The sequence below is a fragment of the Saimiri boliviensis genome, chromosome 3 (assembly GCF_048565385.1).
Source record: "Saimiri boliviensis isolate mSaiBol1 chromosome 3, mSaiBol1.pri, whole genome shotgun sequence".
Taxonomy (NCBI): domain Eukaryota; kingdom Metazoa; phylum Chordata; class Mammalia; order Primates; family Cebidae; genus Saimiri; species Saimiri boliviensis.
The window spans coordinates 179,456,793-179,482,711 of NC_133451.1; positions in this window are offsets into that span (position 1 = coordinate 179,456,793).

The window sequence follows — 25,919 nt, forward strand, 5'->3', positions numbered from 1 at the left end:
GGATGACTGTCTTCCTGGAAGGATCCAAATGCAAGACTGTTAATACGTGCAATGCAACTCTCATTCCCTGCCTCCATGGTCTCCGGGAAACATTTATTTTTAGATGCATCATGGCTTCTGTCCCACACCTGAGTGATCACCTTAGCAATTACTCAGAACTAGTAGTCACATTCCTCACCCACATGGTCCTGTGGTCATTGAAGTTTATTTATTTTGTACCCACACAAAAGTAATGACAGAGAGCATAATACTTATGAGTCAGAATATCTGAGTTGAGACAGGGTAGACATATTAAGTACTGCTTCAGCCTGGAGCCACAGAAGAGAGCAGCACCCTCAAGTTGATGTCATCAACCTTTTGACAAACAATATTTCCAGATGTCTGAGACAATAAAATTGGAAGGAAATAGGAAAAGTGAGATCTGTCATATATTTCTACTACTCAAACTTCTGCCATTTCTCTACTTCTGGGTCCCCAAGGGATTGGAGAGGTGAATTCTGGCAAAGGATGACTTTATTCAGGACACGTGTGGCTAAGGTGTCACAGTGGATCAGCCAGTCCCATCAGTGAGTGGCACATGCAGGGTCAGCCCGAATACTTTTTGAGATAACTTCTGCAGAGCTTTACTGCCCTTGTGTTTTTAAGTGGTGTAATCAGACTAGTCTTAAGCTGTTTGGATGATATCTACTTATCCCAATAGGAAACAGAGTCATCCCTCTAAGGAAGTGGTCTCCAAACTTTTTGGCGCCCAGGACCTATTTCATGGATGACAGTTTTTCCACGGATGCCGTATGTGTGAGGGAGATGGTTTCAGGATGAAGCTGTTTCATCTCACAAGGAGCACACAACCTAGATCCGTCACGTGCACAGTTCACAATAGGGCTCACACTCTAAAATAATCTAATGCCATTGCTAATCTGACAGGAGGCAGAGATCAGGTGGTAATACCTCCTCGCCCACCACTCACCTCCTGCTCTGAGGCTCCGTTCTTAACAGGCCATGAACCAGTGGGGGTGTTGAGGACTCCTGCTCTAAGATTTCAGTGCTCTCTCTCTCTCTCTCTCTCTCTGTGTGTGTGGGTGTGTGTGTGTGTGTGTGCGCGCGCGCGCATGCACAGGCACTGCTTTTGCTTCCACAGTTGTATCTCCAGCTCAAACAAATCATTAGATCACTCTGGACTCCTGAAGTCCTGGGACAGTTGACTTGAAATATTCTGGGGACCACACTATAAAAACATATACTTGAATTACAGGAATTCCAGTGAGATTAGATTTCATAACGGAAAAAAATTTTGCAGAAGAAATTAAGGTCCCATTTCATTAGCCTCAAGAAATGGACCAATCACATGAGGTTTCTAACCTTAATAACCTTAAACAGGGTTATTATCTAAATGGGCTAATCACATGAGGCCACATGAGGTCAAAACAAGAAGTCAGAAATCTGAAGCATGAAAAAGACTTGATGTGCCATTACTGACTTCAAGATAATGGGGAATCTATGGCAAGGAATTGCAACCAGCTACCAGGAGCTTAGGGTCGTTTCCAGCTGGCAGCCAGCAAGAAAATGGGTGCCTCAGTACGAAACATCTAGGCACTTAATTCTTCCAACGTGAAGCACTGGAAGGCTTGGAAGCAGACTTTTCACCAGAGAATTTAGATCAGAAATCAGTCCCGACAACACCTTGATTTCAGCCCTGTAATGCCCTGATGCCATACGATATGCTGTTTCTGACCTACGAACTGTGGGCTAATAAATGAATGTTGTTTGAAGCTACCAAGTTAGTGGTACTTTGTTACAAAGCAAAAGCAAACTAGCACAAAGCAATATTATAAGAATGATATTTCCACTCAAATTTCATAAGTGGTTAGTGAAGGCAAGATGGCAGACTAGACAGAAACAGTGAACAGTCCCCCTGGAGGGAGGGAGATGATTGGCATGCTATTAACAGATCTTCAGAGGGACGGCATTGAGAGTGTTTGGTGGGAAGACACAGAAGCTGGGCTGAAGAGGGAGAAAGCTGGGAATCCCACGTGGGCTACCGTACACTGGGATTCATTTTTGAACCACAACTGCTCCAGGAGAATGAGCGAGTTGAAATGGCAAGGATCAATCTGGTCCTGCTGCAAGCCTCTGGAATCATGCAGGACGGGAACCCTCAACCACTCACGGTCACTTGAGGTGTCAGGGAGAGATGCTTAGAGAAGTGGAGGGGTAGCAAGCCAGCTGATGTGGAGTGAATCCAGGAGGCTTTGTGCAGGAGCATTTGTAGTGGAGCCCAGAGGGTTTGGTCCAGGAGCATTTGCAGTGAAGTGCATCCGGAGGGTTTGTTGCAGGCACGTTTGTAGTGAAGCCGAGGGTTTGGTCCAGGAGCGTTTGTAGGGAAGCGCATCCAGAGAGTTTGTTACAGGACCGTTTGTAGTGTAGCACATCCAGAGGGTTTGGTGCAGGAGCATTTGTAGTGGAGTCCAGAGGGTTTGGTGCAGGAGCGTTTGCAGTAGAGCACATCGAGAGGGTTTGTTGCAGGAGCATTTGTAGTGGAGCACATCCAGAGGGTTTGGTGCAGGAGCATTTGTACTGGAGTGCATCCAGAAGGTTTAGTGCAGGAGCATTTGTATGGAAGCCCAGAAGGTTTGGTGTAGGAGCATTTGTAGTTGAGTGCATCCAGAGGGTTTGGTGCAGGCACGTTTGTAGTGGAGCCCAGAGGGTTTGGTGCAGGAGCTTTTGTAGTGAAGCCCAGAGGATTTGGTGCAGGAGTGTTTGTAGTGGAGCGCATCCAGAGGGTTTGGTGTAGTCACGTTTTTAGTGAAACCCAGAGGGTTTGGTGCAGGAGCATTTGCAGTGGAATGAATCCAGAGCGTCTGGTGCAGGATATTCATAGTGGGGTGCATCCAGAGGGTTTGGTGCAGGAGCATTTGTAGTGGAACTAATCCAGAAAGTCTGGTGCAGGATATTCGTAGTGGGGTGCATCCAGGGGGTTTGGTGCAGGAGTATTCATAGTGGAGCGCATCTATAGGGTTTGATGCAGGAGTGTTTGTAGTAGAACGCATCCAGAGGGTTTTGTGCAGGAGCGTTTGTAGTGGAGCCCAGAAGGTTTGGTGCAGAAGCGCTTTTAGTGGAACGCATCTAGATGGTTTGGTGCAGGAGCATTTGCAGTGGAACCCAGAGGGTTTGCTGCAGCAGCGTTTGTAGTGGAGCACATCCAGGCTATCCCTCTAGGCTTGACTTGCTCCCAAAAAGACCTTAGCCCAAGGATAACAGTCAGATCTGATCTCTGCAGGGGCTTCTTGCACATCAGACAGGCCGATGTGACCAGAGCACTCTTTGGTCTTCTGTCTTCTCCCAGGGAATTATCCTGGCCATGCCTGCTTGCAGAGCTGTCTCTGGTATCCTGGGGTTTCACACCAGAGCTTCTGCACCAGCAAACCATGGCTGACCAGTGGAGCGCTCCAATGAGGCAGCCTCTATGGCCGCACACCAACCTGTACTTTTCCTCTCCCTACCGCAGCTTCCCCAGCCCACTCCCACTCCTCACATCAGTTTGCTGACACATGTCTGCACAGGCAGGTTATCTTTACTTTCCCTGCCAGCATGTGGGAGTGCAGTAGGTCCGCCACCCGACTCTTGCTGACACCGTTGTAGATGGAACTTTGGTGGACACAGACCCAACAAACCTCACCCCTGCCTGCGCCCCACCTTTGCACTAAAACTGAGCAGAGAACAGGGCATCCTTCCATACCCTGAGTGATCACTTCTGTTCATGGGCACTAAGAACACTCTGAGACATGTTCTGGCCAGCACCCCACCCCAATCCAACACCACCTCCAGGGCAACAGTGCACAGTCTCCAGCAGGGCCACCTACCCTGGCTTTCCCTATAGCTACCTGGCCCGAACCACTGTAGTGAACACCTACAGGGAGCCAGGCACCTCCGTATCTACTAACACTCTGTAGTGTGCTAGCAGATACAGCTACATCAAGGGAAAACTCAATGTAGTGTTTATGAAAATTATTGGTATTATTATAATAATTTTTTCATAAATCTAAAATTGATTTTAAAATTAAAGTGAATTAAAAAGGAAAAGCAGAAATAGGATGATTCTATTTTTTAAAGAAAGTAATAAAAGGTTAACATTTTAAAATTCGAGGGTGTATTATTATATATTATATCACATTATACATTTTACATTATATTATTTTGATATGTTTCATTTCTAATCCTTTGAACTGAAAAAAAAACGTTAATATCTGAAGAGAAAGGAAGTTCTATTGTGAGCGCATGAAGTTGAATTATTATTGATGTGGACAATCACATAATTACCGATAATTTTTTAAAATTGACAAATAATTTTATATATTCCTGGGGTACAGAGTAATGTTTCAATACAAATAATGTGTAGTGATCAGATCAGGGTAATTAGAATGGGAATGTTCATTGCAGCACTATTCACAATAGCAAAGACATGTAATTAACATAAATGTCCATCAATGACAGATTGGATAAAGAAAATGTGGCAATATACACCATGAAATACTATGCAGACATAAAAAAGAACAAGTTGGCTGTGGAGGGAACATGCATGGAGCTGGAGGCTATTATCCTTAGCAAACCAACACGGAAACAGAAAACCAAATACCCCATGCTCTCACTTACAAGCGGGAACTAAAGGATAAGAACTTATGAACACAAAGAAGGAAACGACAGACACTGGAGTTTACCTGAAGGGGAGAGTGGGAAGAGAGAGGAGAACTGAAGAGATAATTATTTGGTACTGGGCTTAATACCAGGATGATAGAACAGTAAGTACAACAAACCCCTGTGACACGTGCTTACCTATGTAACAAACCATATGTACCTCGAAACCTAAAATAAAAGTTCAAATAAAAAGAATAGCCATCATCTTAACATTTATCATTTATCTGTGTTGGGGATATTCAATATACTCCTTCTGGCTATTTGAAAATGCGTAATATATTATTGTTAACTACAGTCATTCTACGGTGCTATGGAACAATGGAACTTATTCTTCCTATCTAGCTGTGATTTGTGCCTTTCAGCAAATCTCTCCCTATTCCCCCATTCCCAGCCTCTAGCCTCCTCCATTCTACCTTTTACTTCTGTAAGATCAACTTTTTTTAGTTTCCACATGAGTGAGAATATGCACTGTTTTCTTTCTGTTCCCCAGCTTATTTCACTTAACAAAATGTCCTCCAATTTCATCCATGTTGCCTAGAATGACAAGAGTTTATTCTTTTTTGTGGCTGAATAGTGTTCCATTGTGTATATATACCACATGTTCTTGATCCATTCCCCTGTTGTTGGAATGTATGTTGATTCCATATCTTTCTGTTGTGAATAATGCTGTGATAAACATGGAGCTGCAGCTGTCTCTCGGATATACTAATTTCCTTTCCTTTGGATAAATGCCCAGTAATCGGATTGTTGGATCACATAGTTTGTTCTATTTGTAACTTTTGAGGAAACCCCATAGTATTTTCCAGAATGGCTGTACTAATGTACTTTCCTCCGACAGTTTATAAGAGTTTCCTTTTCACCAAAATGTGTTATTTTTTGTCTTTTTAATAATAGTCATCCTAACCCTAAACATATCTGATTTTCTGTGACTTGATTTTCTACTGGTTTTCCTTCTCATAGCCATGTATTTTAATTGTGAGAAGAAATTCAAATAAATCTATTTAAGATTAGCTTTATAAGTAGCAGCTGTAATATCTTGGCAAATGGAGACATGCCACAACTTCATTGCTTTGCAGAATCTTTACCAAAAATAGAGTTAATAATAAGCCACCTCGAACCAGGCAATCAAGACTGCAGATTTTCAGATCCTAAATGCTGGCAGGTAATTTTTGTTCATACAAATACTGAAAACAGCTGGAAGCCTACAACTATACAACAATTTGTAAATAAAATTGCATGTATGTATGCTATGTTATACATAATCTACCTAATTTCCTCCAGCTTGTCTCCACAGAGGTCTAGATTGCACACCCCAGAAATATGAAAAAGCAATAGTGCTCTTTGTTCTCTTCTTACATTTGTTATTCAAACTCACTTTCTACATATAGATGGCAGAAAACATCTCGTTCATGAGACCTCTGTGTTGTTTTTAACAAGTTCTAAGAGTGTTTTCAAAAAGGTAGCAGAGCGCCTGTCAAAAAGAGAAAACAAAAACAAACAAACAAAAATGCAAGTGGTCTAAAGAATCCAGAGAAGGAAGAGGAACACGAGGAATACACTGAAAGCACAAAGTAGGCGGTTATCCAGTCACAACAGAGACAGTTCTGCAAAAGCGGTAATGTGTTAATTATTTAAGACTGTGCTAAGTGGACTCGGCAGATAATTACTAATGACATTCTTGTGGTTATGGCCCCATGGGAAATATGGATAAGCAGATCCAAGTCATTTGACTAAAAACATCTGGTTAAAGATCATTGTTCTCTGACTAAGTTGGAACATAATATTAATTAAAAACCGAAGGGGTGAATGGCTTTGTATATTACCAAAGCAATACAATAGGCGGTCTTTTCAAATGCGCAGGTTGCTTCACTGGTTCAACCTCATCTTGCTTCGCTTCAGTAGTAGTGAGAAATTAGCTTCAAGGGAAAAAAGTCAATTTTCTAAAGCAAAGTTTTGTGCATTTATGAAACCTTAGAGAAAAACATATTTATTTACTACAGTGGTTTTTAACCTTTTTGTAAAAGATGACAGACCCATTAGAGAATGTGATAAAAGATATGGTAACTTTCTCTGCAGTTTATAAAAGGAGTGCACATATGGACCTTAAGTGTTTCACCAACAATACATCTTGGGGGTCATGCAGGCACTGAAGTCCTACAAGAAATCACAGGTTAAAAACATAATTTTTAAAAGCATTTGAACCCTGGGAACTTTTGCAGCCTATTAATACCTCTGCAGTGGTACAAGTGTTTCCACAATCTTAAATAAAAATAATTGTGAAAACAAATACAATACTGCATATTGTTAGTAATTTATATAAACCATTTAGACACAATATATTTAGCATTTAAAAGGTGGAACATATATTAGTTTGGTGATAGGGAACAAATTGTACTGAAAGGTTTATAATATGGAGGGGAGACTGTTTCAGGAGAATAATTTTTCATTTGAAATTGGAAGTGAGTAGGAGCAATGAGTTTGCTAAACAATTTATAAATATAATAAAGAAAATATGTAGGGATATTTTAAGTAGTCTATGAAGCATATCAGATAATAAGATAAATCTTTTAATTTTCTTTAAGTGTTTTTTTACCAACACAACAAACTCACAGGTGAAAAGAGATTATTGAACCTAAGCAGAAAACAGATGTCAGTAACAGTCTTTTTAGGTACATATGTTTATTCCTGCAAAAACATCCATACTAATTAATTATTCCAATGTAAATTTTGTTGTACAGATCGAATAATATCAAATTGTTTTGATTTCTGAATTGACAGATATTTATGGAATACTTGCAATAAACCCACTTAAAATCAATCAATTCCTAATGGATTCCTACTCCAGTAGGAGATAATGGTAAATTATTAAACAAAACAGGTACAGTTGGTTTGTTCACGGAACATTCATCCAGCTTCCATGTTAGAAGAGGTGGCGGAGTTGGGCGTCTTCTTGTCTGATCTTGGCCTGTCTTTCTAACCTTCTCCTCTACTTTTTTCTGCTGCTCTCAATGCTATACATTTGTTAACCTGCTTGCAGGTCCTGCCTTTTGACCTTTCACGTTTGGTGCTCTTGCAAAGGAAAGCTCTTCCAACAGTCATCACTGACCCAACACCTACTCATAACCCCAGTGTCCTCTAGCTGACTTCAACTTTTTTTCAGGTCTCATTTTATGCCCCTCAAGGTTATTTGAGCTTCTGTAGTTTCCTAAACTTATTTTCAACGTTCTTCATACTTCAAATTCTTTGTTCCAAGTGTGTTATTTTAATCGATGAGGTGATCCAGAATGACATGGATTCCAAGACTCAGCCATATTCCTGGAGCAGAGTAGATAGTTGATACAGACTTAAAGAGTAAATCAAGATGTGGGTAAGCAAATTGTTATCTAATTATCACTGAGGGATTATAATTTATAGGAGATTCAAGCATTGCGTTAAAGGATACGACCTATAAAAAGAATGCAGAGGTCCACTGCTGATGGCAGAAGATGTTGTCACTACAAGCAAAAACTGTATGTAGTACTTATATTGGAAGTCATATAAAAAGTATTTAAGACTTCAGCTCATCCATTTACCCCTTCATCTATCCAATCATTCACAATTTACACACTCATAACAATATATAGAATACACAATAAACAGTAAGAAATTGTTCTCTGTGGATTTTCATAAGATTTCCTAAGGGTTTTTCATAAGATTCTCTAGCATACAATGCAGTGTGTGATGTGGAGTAAAAGCTCAACAAATACTGACTAAAGCAAATGAATTAATGTGTCGATTTTGAGCCACAGAACTAAGTAAAATGAATACATTCTAAGCTCAAGGTAAAAGGGATTTCAAGGTTATATTTCCTCAAATATGAGTATTTTGGCCTAAATTATCCATGTTGAATATTTACATTGCATAAACAGGTTGGTGTATTTAAAAATTAGGCTTTCTTTTTCCTTCATTAGTTGATTTAGTTATGAGTCTAAATCCATGCAAAGATGCACAAATAAAGAGCAACATAGAATCACACATTTACAAACACTTAAAATCAAAACAGAAAACAGTCATCATCTGTTCCTTTCTCATCATACCTTAATTTGATAGGCAAATTAGCATGGCGTCTGCCCATATCTAAATTTCACTTGAATTTGATAATTCACTATACACAATATAGCACACAGACATCTATAAAACTATACTAATATCTTATTATAATTTCTAATATTTTATTAACAGAGTGAAAGTGTGATGATTTTAAATATTTCAAGGTAAACAGTGATTTTACTGTAAAATGTTTTCTAATTAATTTTCCTGATTACATATTTGATTTCATTATAAGAAAATCACCTTGTTTTTCTTCATTTTATATATGAGGAATACAAAGTTGAATTTAATAACAATGTGTTTGTTACACAGAAAAGAAAATAAACCCTAAAATAACTTTTTAAATATGAAATATCCCTGAATTTATCCTCCATATGTAAGCTAATTATCATCTTCAACTAACATATTAATGTAAAAATTTACTTGGGATTCTGAATTTGACACATAGCTTGTAAAGCAGAATTACAGACAAACATCTAGAAGAAAAAGTTTACTTGATTTTATTACTTATTTTATTATTTAGTTATGTTATTAACTACTGTATGTAAATTTTCCTTTTTGTTATTGAATTATTTATTTGTAGCAATACTGTTTTTCTCATTCTGTAGGTGGATTACTTAAAAGAACTATGTAAAGATAAATTTATAGTGGCATATATTAAACTGTTGAGACAATAACTTTAATATGCCAATCAAATGTCATTTGCAATCATATAATATTCTAAACTTACCTAGGAAATCATCAGTGTCAATTACCACAAACTTTTTAAAATTAATTAACTTTTAAGAGATGCTGATTTCTTTTTAAAAAAAGTAAAAGTCATGCCTAGCACCTTCATCTTTATTATTTATACCTTTATAAGTGGCCACATCTATTGTTTTAAAAAAAGAATTTGGTCCAACTTGATTTTATCTGCATTTGAATCCTAGAACATCAGTGGAGGGCATCATACTATTCCATTCCAAAATATGTCTCTTTAGCATGCATATTATTTTGAGCTAAAGGACATGAAGACAAGCGGATGCAAGAAAAACTCTTTACCTCCTCCTAACTGCTCAAAAATAGAATGCAAATTTCCCCTTTCGTTAAGGAACTTTTCTTTTACAAATAAAATTTTCATTTGTACAGTTATCTCCATACCAAGAAGAGTGCTAGTGTCTGAGAGGAGTCTTATCAGCTGAGAGATTCTTATCTGCATAACAACACAACACTGATTTACCCCACATTTCTTCCTTCCCCTTCCATGACTCACCTCCCCCATATGGAAGTCTAAGACCCATTTTCCTTTGTTTAGCCTATGATGGTATATCCACAGATATCATCTAGCCACCTCCTTGACAACCACATTCTTTGAGAATTCCCATGCATACAAACTTAATAAAAGTGGTTTTTAGCTGAGTGCAGTGGCTCATGCCTGTAATCCCAGCACTTTGGGAGGCCAAGGTGGGTGGATCAAAAGGTCAGGAGTTCAAGACCAACCTGGCCGAGATGCTGAAACCCTATCTCTACTAAAAATACAAAAATTAGCTAGGTGTAATGGCAGGCATCTGTAATTCCAGCTTCTCGGGAGGCTGAGGCAGGAGAATCTCTTGAACTTGAAAGGCAGAGGTCGCAGTGAGCTGAAATCGCACCACTGCACCCCAGCCTGGGTGACAGCGTGAGACCTTGTCTCAAAAATAAATAAATAAATAAATATAAATAAAGTGGTTTTTCTCTTGTTAATGTGTCATCTACCAGCTAGACATATGGGCCTCAGCCCAGGAACATAGAAAGAAAAATATTAAATATTTTTAATCTTCCCATATAAGGTAGAACCAGAGTCATAATTCTCTCTGCTTAGTTCTTCTTTACCCTCTAAGCATATGAATGTGTCACATACCTCAAACTTTATGAAGGAATTGATGAGAGCTCAATGTAATGGCTGAAATAGCTTAACGACCAGTGTGAAAATAATAAGAAATATGCATATTGGTCCCTTCCCTTGTCAATGTCACAGAACTTTTAAAAACAGCCATAATTCCTGGGCTTTTGGGGTGCTAGAAAAATATTTTTTCTGATATTTGGTCTCGGTCCCAGTTCCTGATACAGCTTGTAATGTTGTTACCACAGGTAGTCAGACAGACATGATCAGGGTGGGAGAGTCCCCTACATGCTACCAGTAATGTCAGGCGACCATCAGATGGTCAGGCAGTTGTTAATCTGTCTCTCTAAAATAATAATTGTCAATGGGTACCAGGGAAAGGCAGGTCTCCCAACAGAGAGAAAACAAAGTTGGTGATCAGCAGCTTCCTGATAAGATCTCAGGAGTTGAGCAAGTGGGCTTGTACATGCACAATGAAAAGCAAAATGGCAGCGTTTAGCTGGTATATGACTTTCCTCTAGAAACACTTGACTGGTAAGGGCAGAACCCCTCAAGTGGACATGTGTGTAATTTTGGTAAACACCCTGCACATGCGGCCCCTCCAAAGTGCTGGCAGGCCATGCACATGTGGACATTCCACCCCCAGGGAAGAATCTGGGGAAAGGAGACAGACCCCTCTGGAAGCATGCCAACATTCAAAGAGTGCACTTGAGCTCTCAAGTCACACACTTTGCCCTCTTCCGAGTGTGTTTTACTTTCGCACCCCAAGGAAGGAATCAAGGGAGAAGGGGGAGAACTCCCTGGAAGCATGCCAACATTTAAAACCCCAGTCAAAGGTCAAACAGAACACTTGATCTCTGACGTTGCCCGCTTTGCCCTCTTCCAAGGGTGTTTTACCTTCTTTCGTTTCTGCTCTAAACTTTTTAATATATTTTTACTCCTGTTCTAAAACTTGCCTCAGTCTGATGACCTACTTGGTCAAATTATTTTTTCTGAGGAGGTAAGAAGTGAAGTTGCTGCAGGCCACTATGGATTTACCCCTGCTAACGATTACCTTGTTAATAGGGTGACAAGAGAATCTTCTGTTCTAATATTTGATCTTTAACCCCAGTTTCTGGCATGCAGCTCTTAAATTCTTTGGAATTTCCTCAGTGATATGATAGGGGTGACTTTTGTTCTAATAAGGACACACTTTGTGGGCTCCTGCATAGAGACTGGTCACCAGAAAGGCCAAGCTGTAATTAGAAGCTCAGCGCTCTCAGCCCCATTCCCCATTCTCTAGAAATGGGAGAGGAACCGGTACTAGAGTGAGTAATTAACCATGCTTGCAGGAGGAAGCTTGCCTTCAAAACTCTAAAGTCTGAGGTTCAGGGAGCTTCCCGGTCCGCAAATATAGAAGCGTGCTAGGAAGGTGGTGCCCTCAACTTCCTAGGTATAGAAGTTCTTGCACTCAGGACATTTCCAGGCCTCACCTGTGCATCTTTTCTTCTGGCTCTTCCTCTGTATCATTTATTACTCTTTTATTAATAAACCAGTACGTTAAGTGTTTTTCTGAGTTCTATGAGCTACTCTAGCAAATTCATCTAACCCGAGTAAGGGGTAGTGAGATCCCCAGTTTGTAGCTGGTTGGTCAGTCAGAAGTATAGGTGACATCCTGTTATTTCTAATTTATATCTGAAATTTGGGAGTGGGAGAAGTCTTACAGGACTGAGCTGTGGGATCTGATGCTATCTTCAGTAGATAGTGTCTTAATTAAGTTGACTGTAGGAAGCCGAACTGGTGTCTGCTGGGATGTTGGTTAGTGTGTGGGAAAATACCTCCCATGCACATCTGGGTGTTAGTGATGCTAAGTAGTAAGTCACAGTAGGAAAACTACCTTTGTTTCTCTATATTTTAAAGCAAGAAAAGGGGGAAATACTTCAGCAATAAAAAAATTGGTCTGCTTTTTAACTACACTGTTGCCTTAGGCAATTGTCTTAAGTTCTCACTTTTGTTTCTGTATTTTGTTCTGTAAAATGAATGTATAAATATTAAATTCCTCATAAAGTTTGTGAGTAATAATCAGACAGTCCATTCAATATAGTTAACACAGTGTCTGGTTCATGGTAATCACTAGATGTAATTTAGCTTGTATTACCAACAGTATTAATATTTGTATTATATGCATCTTGTAAATCTAGGAATTTACATTCTGTTCATGAAAATTAATTAGTTATACAATAACTATGGAATTGTCTCTCTATTTGATATGATGTAGACAATACTTGTGTACCCTTTGTTCACCTATGACAAGGTCAGACACAGAACCTGCCAAGTCTCATTCTTGACTTGTACATTATTAGCTAAGCTCTATTGTACTGTTAAAGAAAAAAAATTATTCATGATACTTGTTAAATACTGTAAAGAAGACTTCATTCAAAGAGGACTATTGCAATAAGTGTAAGGATCACCACTGCAGTGAGGTTTTACAGTGGGAGAGAAATTGAGCTCAACTCCAAATAAATAAACTCCAAATCAGCAAGGGGTAATTTACAGACAAGAAGCAAGGCTGAGGTCAGTGTCAGAAACATTACTAAAAGGAAATATCAGGTATAAGGGAGAGTCTGACCAAACCGACCTAGCAAGATTCTTGCTGAAGGTGGGCCAGGGGGATGAGGGGGATGAGGGGGATCAGGGGGATCAGGGGAATCAGGGGGATCGGGGGATCAGGGGGATCAGATAGCAACAGGGGGGTTGGTGGAGGATGAGAAACTCAATCAGTTATCAAGGGGGATCAGATACTGAGAATAGGGTATTGCAGTTAAACTGTTCTAGCAGAATTCTTATTAAAATTAGACAGTGTGGACATGAACAGGGAAGTGAAAAAGTTGAGGCCTACTTGAGCAGAGAGTTTAGAAGCCTGAGGAGAGATGACTTAAGAGAGATATGTTTTTCAGTACTCATGGGTCAGTGGAAACCCAGCTTTGCTTAAGCTTCTTCCCTTCCCTCAAGCCCCTAAACTGGGGCCCACCCTTAGCCTGAGGCAGTGTACACCCTTTCTTTAATCACCTTGGGTCCTTCACAAAAAAATAGGCTGTCCACAAAGTAAAACTTTTTTTTTTAATTTACTATCAAATCCATACCGTCTTTTCATTCTACTTCTTTACATCCGTTCTTCCATCTTTATACCTAAGAATATTTCTTGACTAAATCTTTAGACATTTACAGATTTTTATATTTTCCCTATTTCATGAGTCCCCTCCAACTGCCACCTTGCAATAATTCTCTCCAATAAAATTCTTCCCTTACTAAGTCTGGATTTATTAATTTGATACCTGGTACAGGTGCCAATTGTTCTGGCAAGTTGATTCTCCATGTAATCAACTAGCAAATACTAGTTATATGTACCCTTTATCCTTCTTTCTTTTCTAGGAGTAATTATATATACTGAAAAATGATGTTTGCAATCATAACCAAGACAGTAGCCACTTTTGATTTTAATATTTGAATTTCAAAAAAGGAAAATGTGACTTTTCTTCCCACTTCAATATCACTGGGATTATTCTGGGGTCATTCTCTTGTTCTGATCATCTGCTTCTAATGAATATGTGGCATGATTCTTGGCTCATCATTGGAGGCTGGTCTTGCCTTTCCCCTTCATAAGGACAAAAAACAAGAAACAAAGACACTTTTATTTTGATTTTCCTTACAAAAGGATTTTGTTTTTGTGAGGAAAAAAAACATTCTTCATAAAAAGTAGTTGTATGCTACAGATATTTTGTAAAAATAAAAGGGCATTATGGTGAATTCCAGGACAGAGAGGCATGCAACTTAATAATAATAAGAAATATCATGTTTTTTGAGGGCTCATCCTCCAATCTTAAGCCTCTTCCACCCCTTGTTTAATTCTTTGAAGTGAATAATTTCTCACACTTTGTCATGCAGAAAAATTCAAGAATTTCTTATCCCTACAACAGAGTCAGCTCTGGAAATATTGTAAGACATGCAAATATTCATTAATAATTCTACTAAGCAAATATCTGTTTACTGTAGAACCCTAACCCTTAGCAACACAAAGCACTGGCAAAAATCTTGAAAAATAATCCCTAATAATATTATTTAGCAAAACCTAAGTGTCATTTCATTTTCTGACATGTTATGTAAGTGGAAGGAGCAGAACCAAATTTATCCTCTCCTTAATATTAATCATGTCACTTATATGACAAAAGCATCTCAATATACTTCTCTTATTGTTGTTTCTTCAAATTACATTTTTAACCTCACAGCTATTTACATGATACTTCACACAATGTACACTTGTGAAAAATACAGAAGAGAACAATCTAACCAAAAACTCCTCTTTTCAATTGTAAGAGTGGATTAGTCTATTTTCACCGTGCTATAAAACAAAGAAACAAACAAACAAAAAACCCAGGACTGGGAAATTTATAAAGAAAAGAGGTTTAATTGACCCACAATTCTGCATGACTTGAGAGTCCTCAGAAAACTTACAATTATGATGCAGGGGGAAGCAAACCCATCCTTTGTCACAAGGTGTCTGGAGAGAGAAATGCTGGCGGGGGAAAAGGCAGACACTTATAAAATCATCCAATCTTGCTCACAAGATTTTTTTTTTTTTTTACATTTTTGAGTGCTGATTTATTACTCAAAGATTTGAAGTAGGAGACTGAAATACTCACTTGGTATCACAAGAACAGCATGGTGGAAATAGGCCCCATGATCCAATCACTTCCAGTAGGTCCCTCGTAGGACACTTGGGGATTATGGGAAGTACAATTCAAGATGAGATTTGGGCAGGGACACAGCCAAACCATGTCATTCTGCCCCTGGCCTCTCTCAGATCTTATGTACTTACATTTCAAAACACAATCATGCCTTTCCAACAGTCCACAAATGTTGTGGACCGTCCGGACTGGTAGGTACGTCTGCCTGGGGGTCTCTCGACCTGCAAGAGGGTCCCAATACCTGGAAGAGGGAGTGCGCCTGGAAAAATAATAAAGACAGAGAGAGAGAAAGCAAGGCATCTGGAGGGCTGATAGGCTGTGCCTAAACAGCAAATTTTATTTTTCAAAGGCCAGGAATAAATACACTTTCTTGGCTCTGGTTTACGTCATAGCAAGAGGAAATGCAAATGTACACCTTACATGGCCTATACAAGAGAGAAATCAGATACACAATGGTTGCAAGAGGAAATGCAAATGTATACCTTACATGGCCTATAATATGCAATCAGTGGTTGTAAAAAGTAACAGAATTTCCTGTAATTACAAAGCTTGTTTGCATCCAGACATTATTCCTCCTGGCTGCAGGTATCTCCGGTTTGATCTTGTTTTAGAACTGAGATGTGAAAAGGTTTTCTGGTTTTGCTCATCAGAATATCTCTTAACCGGATTCTCCTTTGTCTACTCCTAACTCAACTTAACTCAACTTCCCCATTCAGGAATCTCTGAGTCAGGAATCAAAGCCATCCCTTATGATGGCATTTGCTTTGCAAATACCGACAGTTAAACCATTAGGCAGTCAGGTAAGTAAAGAAAAGGTTAAAACTTATTCTTAAAGAGAGAGTCATAAAAAGGTTAAAAGCAGGAACCGGTTGCTGGTAGGGGGTTACTCGGTCTAGCAGCAACACATAGTTTTAGGCCCAAACGATATTGTGGTTGATATTAGAAACTGGTCATTCATCTTTCAGTTCCTATATTTCCGGATAGCTCGACTGCCTCCAGTAGGAAACTGTGTTTGGGATCAAACTCACCGTATAGTGAGACTCACGCCTTTTAGGGGTCTCACACGGGAGTGTTCCCCACACACAAAGTCTTAGCTCATTCCAGCATTAACCCAAAGGTCCAAGTCAAAAGTCTAGTCTGAAACAAGGCAAGTCCCTTCCTCCTATGAGCCTGTAAAATCAAAAATAATTTAGTTACTTCCTAGCTACAATGGGGGGGTATAGCCATTGGTTAAATATATTCATTTCAAATGCAGAAATCGGCCAAAACAAAGAGGCTGAAGACCCCATGCAAGTCCAAAATCCAATAGGACAGTAATTGTAACTTAAAGTTCCAAAATGATCTACTATGACTCCAGGTCTCACATCCAGGTCACACCAGAGCAAGAGGTGGGCTCCCACGGCCTTGTGCAGCTTCACCCCGTGGCTTTGCAGGGTACAATCCTCTTTCTGGTTTCTTTCATGACCTGGCATTGAAAAGCCCCAGGCCTCCCAGACCAGCACAGTCCTGGACCTTCCCCTTGTCTCCAGTGGCTTCTTCCTGGCTACTTGTGGTGTTAATTAAAGGCCAAGGCCACTTTAATTAACACGTACGTAATGGTGCCTGACTGGGCCTGCCTATCAATGCAGCAGATTTCCTTCTGGAGCAAAGTGAGTCTAGGAACACCATCTAAGTGCAAAGGCCTAGAATTGGGCTTTCAGGAATCTGTTGGAGCTTTACAGCTGAGCTCATACCCAAGTTGGACGACAAGGTCCTCCGTTCTCTTCTCCTGCCTTTTCCCAAGTGGAAGGAGTCTCTCCCTGTACTGTACTTTCTGGAGCTGGAGGAGGGGTGATCCAGGCAATCCTGTGGCCACCACTGCTAGCATCTCACTGAGTTGCATCTCTCACCCACTGCCTCTGAGATCAGCACAGCACCAGGATTTGCCCAAGGATGGCAGTGCCTATGGCCTGACTGCCACTTAAGTTTATCTGAGGGCATCCCCTGCCACTTTTGTCAGCTGATAGTGCAGCTGGCTTGGGCTCAGATTTGTCCTTCTGGGATGGAAGATGGCCTCTGACCCAAGATTGGTCTAAAGGCTCCTTTCTGGGCAGCAGCGGAATTCTGATCAATGTTTTGTTCCAGGGTGTCAGGGCCACACTGAGTCCCAGGACGGAGTCCCACACTCACTTTGCTCTCCCTCCCATAGGGAGGGAGAAAACTCAAGAAAGCTCAACAAAGATTTTCTCTCCACAGTGTGCTGCCTGGGGTTGCGGGAGTGGGGAGTGGAGTAGGCAACACAAGACTCTTTCCTGCCCTCTTCAACCCTTCAATGCAACCTTGCTTGTTACGTCACAACCAGATACTGTGATCACTCATGTGATTTTTTTTGTTGTTGTTCCTAAGAAGACAGTTTCTTGCATGAGTAATTGTTGAGTTTAGTGTTCCTGCAGAGGGGATGTTTGCTGGGAGATTCTATTGAGCCATCTTGTTCTGCCTCCTCTGATAGTACTTTTGTATATTTTACAAACCTATCTCAAATTCAAAATTGTTCTAAACTAAAGAATAAAAGAGCAGTATTTCCATTGATTGGCTCTACTTTGTGTTCACAAACTTGATTTTTAATTTTTTAATAGAGTTACATCTCCCTTTCAGGAATACTTGGAATGGGATGCCTCATGAGTCAGGGGGTAAGTTACCATAGGCAGTCGGGTTAAAAGAACTACTGGAATACAGAGGGGTTTGAGCACTGGCTGAAATAAGACTCTTTTATTTTGTCACTATAGAGATCCTGCCTGGTGGTATATGTTTTTAATTTATATCCCTCTGCTGCAAGCATCACAATTAGCCCACACTACCATTTTTTCATATAGAGGTTCCCTTAATACATTTTTCTCTAGTCTCAAAACTTTTCTTCATAAGCTAATATATTTCTGACTTCTTAAAATTCCGGAGTCAGTATAAAATCATCAGTATTTTTCTTTTAAAATTTCTAAACTGATTTCATTTTCTCTTAATTCTTTGTAACTATATATATTCTTACATAACATATTAAATCTGAGTTATAAATGGAGCTTCCCTAAATTATAACTTCTTCCTAGGCAACAAGGTATAGGCTACAAATATAACTTTGTAAGGTAATATTTCTTGACACAGGCTACGTAATGTATATTTGTTATTCTTTGAGCCTTTGTGTGTATACCTAGAGAGACTTCTTAATTTTCTAATTCATGAGTTTCAAATATGTTTGTCAGATATTTATTAAGCATAACAGAAAAACTAGATTTTATAAGTTGATGTGAAATGTACAGATTATTACCCAACTGCAAAATTATTTTCTTTTACATTATAACATCAACTATCCTTCCACCTCTCTTCATCAAAATAAATCCAGCAATCTCTTAGCACACTTCTGTTCAATTTGCTTGAAATTTCTGCTCAGTAGTTTTGTTTACACCCTCAAATAAAGCAGTTATATTATTTTTATTATTTGTTTTCATATTTTTCAAATAACTAAGTCCAAGAATTACTTTTGCAGTCTCTATTTTCTTAAAGTGGGCATTATCCAACATTATATCATTTCGTAAAATTAAAATAGAAAACAAATGAATATAAAATTATAAAGAAAATGTTTCTATTGTTCTTATGTGCTATAATCTTTATTTACCCTTTAGTTTGCTATGAACACTTACCTTGCCATTCTGTAGAGAAAAATAATAGAAAAACATAAAGTAAGATATATTTCCAGAGATAAACACATCTTTTTCATTCTCAAGCATTTGATCCTTTCAAATATCTGTCTTTGAATTGATCACTACATAACTCATTATTACTTCATAACTCATCTGTGAGAGGCATCATAAGAAAATTAATTTCTCAAAATGTGAATGATAGTAATAGACAGGACAAGAGGATGCCATAGTAAATCTATTAAGCTTTCAGAAGCATCAGATGCTGCCAGGAGAAGTACTCTTGAGACACATTCGGTAATAGTGCTCAGTTCATAATGAGTGTCCTCTGAATCAATTTTGCATAGTCTCTGAATCAATTTTGCAGAGAGATTGTGTATTAACAAGTGGGGTTGACACTCAGTGGAACAGTGACAAAAATGTCTTATCCTTGCAATCCTAACATGTTGATGCCAACATTTTTGTTTCCTCTGTGAGATGTCTCACTCTTAGAAAATCTTAAAACTCTAGATGTACCCCGTTGCTAGGCCTTGCATTATATCCTCTATCCTATTTACATAGTATCTTTCATGATTTCATTCTTCATTCTTGCCTCCTACCCAGAGATGTGAGGACAGAAGGAGGTAAAGAATAAGCATGTGACATTAGCCTGTAGTAGATCCATAGTTCAAGACCTTAAATCCAGGCTTAGGAAAGAGTATCAAAAAAAAAAAAAAAAAAAAAAAAAAAAGGAAAAATGAAAAGAAATAATCTAGTTGAATGCCAATACAGTCACAATTCAACATAATTTTTATATGGATGGGGTTCAGAACATACTACCACACAATATGGCACCATGAGATTTTAGAAAACAGCAGGCATAGGAAAAGGCCTCTCTGGTCTACTCTCACCATTGTCTCCTGAAAAAGGCCATAAGAATACACCAATAACAGAAAAACAGAGAGCCAAATCAAAAGTAAACTCCCATTCACAATTGCTACAAAAAGAATAAAATACCTAGGAATACAACTAATAAGAGATGTGAAGGACCTCTTCAAGGAGAACTACAAACCACTGCTCAAGGAAATAAGAGAGGACACAAACAAATGGGAAAAATTCCATGCTCATGGTTAGGAAGAATCAATATCATGAAAATGGCCATACTACCCTAAGTAATTTAAGAATTCAATGTTATCCCCATCAAATCAGTATTGACTTTCTTCATAGAATTGAAAAAAGCAAACAGACACCTGAAACGTCATATGGAACTAAGAAAGAGCCCACATAGCCCAGACAATCCTAAGCAAAAAACAAACAAACAAACAAAGCTGGAGGCATCACGCTACCTGACTTCAAACTGTATTACAACGCTACAGTAATGAAAAGAGCATGGTGCTAGTACCAAAACTAAGTTATAGGCCAATGGAACAGAACAGAGGCCTTGGAAGTAATGCCACACATCTACAACCATCTGATCTTTGATAAACCTGACAAAAACAAGCAATGGAAAAAGGATTCCCTATTTAATAAATGATGTTGGGAAGACTGGCTAGCCATATGCAGAAAGCTGAAACTGAATCCCTTCTTTGCACCTTATATAAAAATTAACTCCAGTTGGATTAAAGATTTAAACATAAGACCTAACACCATAAAAATCCTAGAAGAAAACCTAGGCAATGCCATTTAGGACATAGGCATAGGCAAGAAGTTCATGACTAAAACACCAAAAGCAATGGCAACAAAAGCCAAAATAGACAAATGGGATCTAATTAAACTTAAGAACTTCTGCGCAGCAAAAGAAACTATCATTAAAGTGAACTGGCAACTAGGAGAATGGGGAAAAAATTTTTGCAATTTACCCAAAGGGCTAATATCTAGAATCAACAAATAACTAAAACAGATTTACAAGAAACAAACAAGCAAACCCATCCAAAAGTGGGCAAAGGATATGAACACACACTTCTTAAAAGAAGACATTTATGCAGCCAAGAAACATATGAAAAAAAAAGCTTCCCATCACTGATCATTAGAGAAAGGCAAATAAAACCATATTGAGATATAAGCTCATGCCAGTTAGAATGGTGATCGTTAAAAAATCTGGAGACAAGAGATGCTGGAGAGGTTGTGGAGAAATAGGAATGCTTTTACATTGTTGGTGGGAGTGTAAATTAGTTCAACCATTGTGGAAGACAGTGTGGCAATTCCTCAAGGATCTAGATATAGAAATACCATTCGACCCAGCAATCCCATTACTGGGTATAACGCAAAGGATTATAAAACATTCTATCATAAACATATGCACATTTATGTTTATTGTGGCACTGTTTATATAGCAAATACTTGAAACCAACCACAATGCTAATCAATGATAGACTGAATAAAGAAAATGTGGCACATATACACCATAGAATACTATGCAGCTGTAAAAAAAAAGATGAGTTCAGGTCCTTTGCAGGGACATGGATGAAGTTGGAAAGCATTATTCTCAGTAAACTGACAGAAGAACAAAAAACCAAACACCATATATTCTCACTCATAAGTGGATGTTGAACAATGAGAACACATTGACACAGGGAGGGGAACGTCACACACCAGGGCCTGTTGGGGTGTGGAGGGCTGGGGGAGGGATAGAGGGAGGTCAGGGGATTGGGAGGGCTAACATTAAGAGAAATACCTAATGTAGATGACAGGGGGTTGGATGCAGCAAACCACCATGGCACATGTATACCTATGTAACAAACCTGCACATTCTGTACAGGTACCCCAGAACTTAAAGTATAATTTTAAAAAAAGAATTATTTTTAAATTCTAAAGTAGGTAATGAAACTCTTATCCCAGATGAGACCATGGCTTCTTAAGTCTTCTCCCTATAACTGGAGGAAATGAATGAAGACACAGAGATACCAAATACATATATATGCATATATATATATATATATATATATATATATATATACAAAGACATATATATATATGCATATACAAAGACATATATGTATATGTCTTTGCAAGTTTTCTCAAGTTTATTACCATTGCATCATGCTTTTTTTTTTTTTTTTTTTTTTTTGGTCCTATGCTCATATCTGTAGAGCTGTCCATATAAATACACAGATTTCTTCATTGCTTTGGGTCATTGTTTTTGAAGGCTCAATGTTGTATAAAATTTATGTTAAATAAATGTATGTTTTTCTCTTGTTAATATGTCTTTTGTCATGAGTCTCAGCCATACATCTTGTGATGAGTGAAGAAAAATTATTTTCGGACCTACTGCTTCTGGCACTCAGTGCTGGGTGGCTGAGACACCCCACTCACACTGGAGCATGTGGATGAGATTCAGAAATAGCTGACATAAAGCTGGTGAAAGGTGAACATTCTCACCAGTCAGTTGACCTGCAGCTTCTATAGTTCCTACTCCAGAGTCAAAGGTAAATGTTTCTTCTGTTTCTTCCTTTCCAAATTCAGATTAACAGAAAAAAATTTTTTGGATTATGATGCTTGTAAAATCTTGTGGTAGCCATTTGTTATTGAGTCTTTCCCTCCCCAAAACAGCTATCTCTTTCCTGTTTGTCTTATTTTGTGTTCTTGAGAGAAGTTGGCTTTGTAACCACTGAGAATATTCTCTCTGGTTTCTGTCAGCTGGGAGGTACAAGTGTCAGCTTACTTTAGACAGCCAGTCCAAGAGGCTGTTAGCCCAAGCACTCTCTTTGATTAGTCATGCTGGTTCTCAGGGAAGTTTATAATAAGAGCTCTGGGTACTCCAGGGGATTTTGTCATTTCAACGTTTGTTATTTCATAACAAACATACTCTTTTGACAACAAAGATCTTTCTTTTAGCTGTTTTCTGTTGTGGTTCTAGATCTTGAGAGGGTTGTACCTTTTTGCATTCCTTTTTTTTCTTTTTCTTTTTTTTCTTTTTTTATTGCATTTTAGATTTTGGGGTACATGTGAAGAACATGCAACATTGTTGCATAGGTACACACATGGCAGTGCGGTTTGCTGCCTTCCTTCCCCTCACTTCCTTCCCCTCACCTGTATCTGTCATTTCTCCCCATGCTATCTTTCCCCACCTCCCCATCCCCCCTTCCTCCTCCATTTCCCCCCAACGGATCCCAGTGTGTAGTGCTCCTCTCCCTGTGTCCATATGTTCTCATTGTTCAACACCTGCCTGTGAGTGAGAACATGCGGTGTTTGATTTTCTGCTCTTGTGTCAGTTTGCTGAGAATGATGGTTTCCTGGTTCATCCATGTCCCTACAAAGGACACTAACTCATCATTTTTGATGGCTGTGTAATATTCCATGGTGTATATGTACTACATTTTCCCTATCCAGTCTATCATCGATGGGCATTTGGGTTGGTTCCAGGTCTCTGCTATTGTAAACAGTGCTGCAATGAACATTCGTGTACATGTGTCCTTATAGTAGAATGATTTATAAACATTTAGATATATACCCAGTAATGGGATTGCTAGGTCAAATGGGATTTCTATTTTTAGGTCATTGAGGAATCACCACACTTCTTCCACAATGGTTGAACTCCCACCAACAGTGTAAAAATGTTCCTGTTTCTCCACATCCTCTCCAGCATCTGTTGTCTTCAGATTTTTTAATGATCGCCATTCTAACTGGTGTGAGATGTTATCACAATGTGGTTTTGATTTGCATTTCTCTAATGACCAGTGATGATGAGCATTTTTTCATATGTTTGTTGGCCTCCTGTATGTCTTCTTTTGTAAAGTGCCTGTTCATATCCTTCGCCCACTTTTGAATGGGCTTGTTTGATTTTTCTTGTAGATCTGTTTTAGTTCTTTGTAAATTCTGAATATTGGCCCCTTGTCAGATGGGTAGACTGCAAAAATTTTTTCCCATTCTGTTGGTTGCCGATTCACTTTACTGACTGTTTCTTTTGCCATGCAGAAGCTGTGGAGTTTGATTAGGTCCCATTTGTCTATTTTGGCTTTTGTTGCCAATGCTTTTGGCATTTTGGTCAGGAAGTCCTTGCCTACGCCTATGTCCTGAATGATTTAGCCTAGATTTTCTTCTAGGGTTTTTACAGTGTTAGGTCTGATATTTAAGTCTTTAATCCATCTGGAGTTAATTTTGATGTAAGGTATCAGGAAGGGGTCCTGTTTCTGCTTTCTGCACATGGCTAGCCAGTTTTCCCAACACCATTTATTAAACAGGTTATCCTTTCCCCCACTGCTTGTTTTTGTCAGGTTTGTCGAAGATCGGATGGTTGTAGATATGTTGTATTTCCTCTGAGGCCTCTGTTGTGTTCCATTGGTCTATATCTCTGTTTTGGTACCAGTACCATGATGTTTTGATTACGGTAGCCTTGTAGTATAGTTCGAAGTCCGGTAGTGTGATGCCTCCTGCTTTGTTCTTTTTGCTTAGAATTGACTTGGCTATGAGGGCTCTCTTTTGGTTCCAGATGAAGCTTAAGGTGATTTATTCCAGTTCTGTGAAGGTCATTGGTAGCTTGATGGGAATAGCATGGAATGTGTAAATTACTTTGGGCAGTGTGGCCATTTTCACAATGTTGATTCTTCCTAACCATGAACATGGAATGTTTCTCCATCTGTTTGTGTCCTCTCTTATTTCATTGAGCAGTGGCTTGTAGTTCTCCTTGAAGAGGTCATTTACATTCCTTGTTATTTGTATTCCTAGGTATTTTATTCTCTTTGTAGCAATTGTGAATGACAGTTCATTCTTGATTTGGTTCTCTTTATGTGTGTTACTGGTGTACAGGAATGCTTGTGATTTTTGCACGTTGATTTTGTATCCTGAGACTTTGCTGAAGTTGTTTATCAGTTGCACGAGATTTTGGAATGAGACGTTGGGGTCTTCTAGATATACAATTATGTCATCTGCAAATAGAGACAATTTGATTTCCTCCTTTCCAATTTGAATACCCTTTATTTCTTTTTCTTGCCTGATTGCTCTGGCTAGAACTTCCAGTACTATATTGAATAGGAGTGGTGAGAGAGGGCATCCTTGTCTAGTGCCGGATTTCAAAGGGAATGCTTCCAGTTATTGCCCATTCAGTATGATATTGGCTGTTGGTTTGTCGTAAATAGTTTTTATTATTTTGAGATACGTTCCATCAATACCTAGTTTCTTGAGGGTTTTTAGCATAAAGGGCTGTTGAATTTTGTCAAAAGACTTCTCTTCAACAATTGAGATAATCATGTGGTTTTTGTCTTTGGTTCTGTTTATGTGGTGAATTACGTTTATGGACTTGCGTATGTTGAAGCAGCCTTGCATCCCTGGGATGAATCCTACTTGATCACGGTGGATGAGCTTTTTGATATGCTGTTGCAATCGGCTTGCCAGTATTTTATTGAAGATTTTTGCACCTATGTTCATCATGGATATTGGCCTGAGGTTTTCTTTTCTTGTTGACTCTCTGCCAGGTTTCGGTATCAGGACGATGTTGGTCTCATAAAATGATTTGGGAAGGATTCCCTCTTTTTGGATTTTCTGGAATAGTTTCAGAAGGAATGGTACCAGCTCCTCTTTGTATGTCTGGTAGAATTTGACTGTGAACCCTTCTGGACCTGGGCTTTTTTTGGGTGGTAGGCTCTTAATTGCTGCCTTGACTTCAGACCTTGTTATTGATCTATTCAGCGTTTCGACTTCTTCCAGGTTTAGGCTTGGGAGGATGCAGGTGTCCAGGAATTTATCCATTTCTTCCAGGTTTACTAGTTTATGTGCATAGAGTTGTTTGTCATAATCTCTGATGATGGTTTGGATTTCTGTGGAATCTGTGGTGATATCCCCTTTATCGTTTTTTATTGCATCAATTGGTTATTCTCTTTTTCTTTTTTATTAATCTAGCTAGTAGTCTGTATATTTTGTTGATCTTTTCAAAAAACCAGCTCCTGGATTTATTGATTTTTTGAAGAGATT